At 37.4% G+C, this 3,356-nt stretch overlaps 1 long non-coding RNA gene across 1 annotated transcript; it reads left to right on the top strand.

Moving 5' to 3' along the window:
* Positions 1–2,648: 2,648 nt before the first annotated feature.
* Positions 2,649–3,114, top strand: LOC117360799. Its single transcript, XR_004539520.1, has 3 exons — positions 2,649–2,703; positions 2,848–2,991; positions 3,101–3,114. It is a non-coding gene; the product is annotated as an uncharacterized LOC117360799 (long non-coding RNA).
* The last annotated feature ends 242 nt before the right edge of the window (positions 3,115–3,356 follow it).

Below are 3,356 nucleotides of genomic sequence, written 5' to 3'. Positions count from 1 at the left end.
GAGCTATGAAGGAATCTTTATTGAAGCAAATTTATTATGATCCATACAAGGCAGGAAGCTATGGAGGCATTAACCCTCTACTTCAAGCGGCTAAAAAGAGTGATATAACAGTCCGGAGAAAAGATGTGGTGGATTGGATCACCGGTCAAAACACATACAATTTACACAGACCGGCTAGAATCCATTTTAAAAGAAATAAAACAATTGTGTCGGAAGTTGACAGACAGTGGCAAAGTGACTTAGTCGACATGTCAGCCTTTGCCCGTTATAACAACGGTTACAAATACATCTTAACGGTAATAGATATCCTGTCAAAATATGCATGGGTCGTTTTTTTAAAAACAAAAACCGGTCATGAAGTCACCGAAGCCTTTGAAACAATATTTAATTTAGGACGTACACCTGAAAAACTTCAAACAGACAAGGGTAAAGAATTTTTAAATAAGTCTCTGAAGAATTTATTAAAACAAAAAGGTGTTAGCCATTTTGTGACCCATAATGATGTTAAAGCAGCTGTAGTGGAAAGATTTAACAGGACTTTAAAATCCAAAATGTGGAGATATTTTACAATCCTATTAAAGCAGCTGTAGTGGAAAGATTTAACAGGACTTACAGCTCATTGGTTCATCCTTCTTGATAAAGTCAAGGGGGGAGAGGGAGGAGGTGTGTTTAAACCTGTCCCGGTCCCCCTGGTGTTGTCATAATGACGTATGTCTTAGATCTTTAACAGCTGTTAACATCAGAAATAAAAAGTTCTCACAGCTGTTAGCAACAGAAATAAAGGTTCTCAAGCCATCAAGCAAAATGACTGTCACGAAGGCTCGTAGATTGAGTTACTTTCTTAAAGATCGTGATGTAGAAAAAGAGGGTTACCCAAAGACCGAAAAACTGTACGAATCAGACAAAGAAAATATGGATCCCTTTAACACGCAGGTAACTGAAAAAAGGCCTACCAAGAGGCCTCGTAACTTTCTTAAAGACTGTAATGCGGAGAAAGAGGGTTACTCACCGGCTGAAAAACCGATTGACATGACGGCAGATACCGGGGAGCATACGCACAAATTAACAGATTCTGAAATACAAGAGTTTCCAGATGCTCAAAAGCTATATGATTCAGACACAGAAAATGAAGATGTAGGCTATGAACAACCAGAGGATAATACTTCAGATATTGAATTTTATGAAGCCGCTGCTGAAGCCGAAGCAACAGACATGTTGGAAAAGCCAGGATCTTCCACGGTAAGAGAGAGAGACACACACGCACTTTGTATTACCAGGGGTCGTTGAAGGGTTTATGAAGCTGAATGTGTTCTAAAAAGGAAAATTTATTTCTGTATGTTTGTTTGTTTTTTTTTGTAGGGAAGTGGCGGATCTTCACGATCACAGAAACCTGTGGACATGGTGTACATGCCGATGATAAATCTATCATGTTTGTGTTTTTTCTGCTCGTTTCAAAGAGAACCAGCGGTGAATGAGCGTAAACCTGAAGATTCTTGTGATTATGGACTGTGGACCGGCATAGGCCTTTCCAAAACACCAACAGAACTTAAATCAGTTATAAAGGTGGCTGTATACTGCATTCTAAATAAATGTCTGCAAGGCGTGAAGGATGAAGATTGTGGAGCCTGCTTAATACGTGCTGATGGGCAAAAACACCACGATTGCTTGATATAGGGACATAAGGAAATACAGCAGAAACTCAAAAAAACTTGTGACATGCTATGCCTAGGACGTGTGGTAAATGTAGTCACTTTTGTAGGCTATAAAATGAAAATATTGATGCTTTGTAATGAAAGCATTAATATAATCATTGATTTAATCAGAGATATTAAGACCTCTATAAACGGGCCACGACTACTCAATAGATTGGTCAATTTCATGAGAGATGGTGCATATGTAGAGATTGTAAATGATTTAATCCGTGACACCGATTATAAATCATTCTTCAAAAGAAATGCTTTTTAAAACATGTTTTGTTTTTTTATTCTCGGGATTGTGGGAAATACAGTGTGTAACGGTATGTTTGTTTGTATAAAAGTTTAAACATTTTATTGTTGTAAAATAAAGATTTTCTTAAAAAAATTATAAAATGTGTGGTGTGTTTTAGAAATGTATTATCAGCCCAAACTAAAACAATAGAAGGTGTGACAGGTTATAAGGAACTAGGCTCTAGACACGTAGGGGTCGTTTTGGTATCTAAAATGACTAACCAAGACAAACAAGCTCTAGCAGAGGCCTTAGACATACAATAAAGCCTTTGTGAATGGATAACCTCTATAGAAGGGGGTGTAAGTGTATAAAATAAACTATGAAAAGACCAGCAAGCATTCTGGTTTTTGTGGGTGCTACACCGGACCCCGGATACATCAACTGCTAACATGGTGAGTAGAAAAGGGGCCTTTATTTTTGGTTTTAGGGACATCATTTTTTCTTTCTCTGAATCTATCATTGCATTTAAAAACAGGAACGGGGATCTGATGGTAGAAATAAACTATCTTACCAGAAAAAGACAACAGATATTAAACAGTAAGTGACAAATGTATTATCTGGCACATATGTTGGTTTTTAGAAACAGCATCTACAAAACATTCTTTTTTTCGTTATGATTAGACCAAGAAACGGCTGGAGAGCCGACACCTTCTACATCGACAAGTTCTAACCAACAACCGGTTCCTTACCGGAAGCCAAAAGATAAACGAAATAGTAGGTATCCTGGTTTTGTAAGGAGACTAGGGTTAAAAGAAAATGTCATTACTTTTATAATGGTTGATCAAGAAAATATTAGGCAGTCAGATCCTCAAGGGTGGGGAAAAAGTATTAACGGTTATGCTATGTTATAAATTGTAGATCGGGAAAATGTTAGAAAGTCGCAAGCAGATACCATGAACCTGACGGAAAAGTATAACAGGAAAAGATCGCATAGTAAAAGCTTCTTACACGGGGAACCAGAGTCCAAAGCTGCTTACAGGAAACCAAAAGATAAACGAAATAGTAAGTATTCTGATTTTGTAAGGAGACTAGTGTAAAAGAAAATGTTATTACTTTTATAATGGTTGATGGGGAAAAAGTATTAACGGTTATGCTATGTTATAAATTGTAGATCGGGAAAATGTTACAAAGTCACAAGCAGATACCGTGAAGCCGACAGAAAAGTTTAACAGCACAGAAGCACAGCCGGACAGCACAGAAGAAGGAGAATATTATGAAGTTGATAATTATTCTGATAGCAGCAAAGTGTCAGAGGATGGTTCAAATAAGGGTGCATTAGGTCCTTCTGAAGATTCAGAACCAATCAACTATGTCCAATTTGTGAAAAGATGGGATCGTAAACTGGACAAGTTTCATGGTGTGCTTTA

This window comes from Geotrypetes seraphini, chromosome 5, assembly GCF_902459505.1.
Source record: "Geotrypetes seraphini chromosome 5, aGeoSer1.1, whole genome shotgun sequence".
Taxonomy (NCBI): domain Eukaryota; kingdom Metazoa; phylum Chordata; class Amphibia; order Gymnophiona; family Dermophiidae; genus Geotrypetes; species Geotrypetes seraphini.
This window is presented reverse-complemented; position numbering and strand designations above follow the sequence as displayed.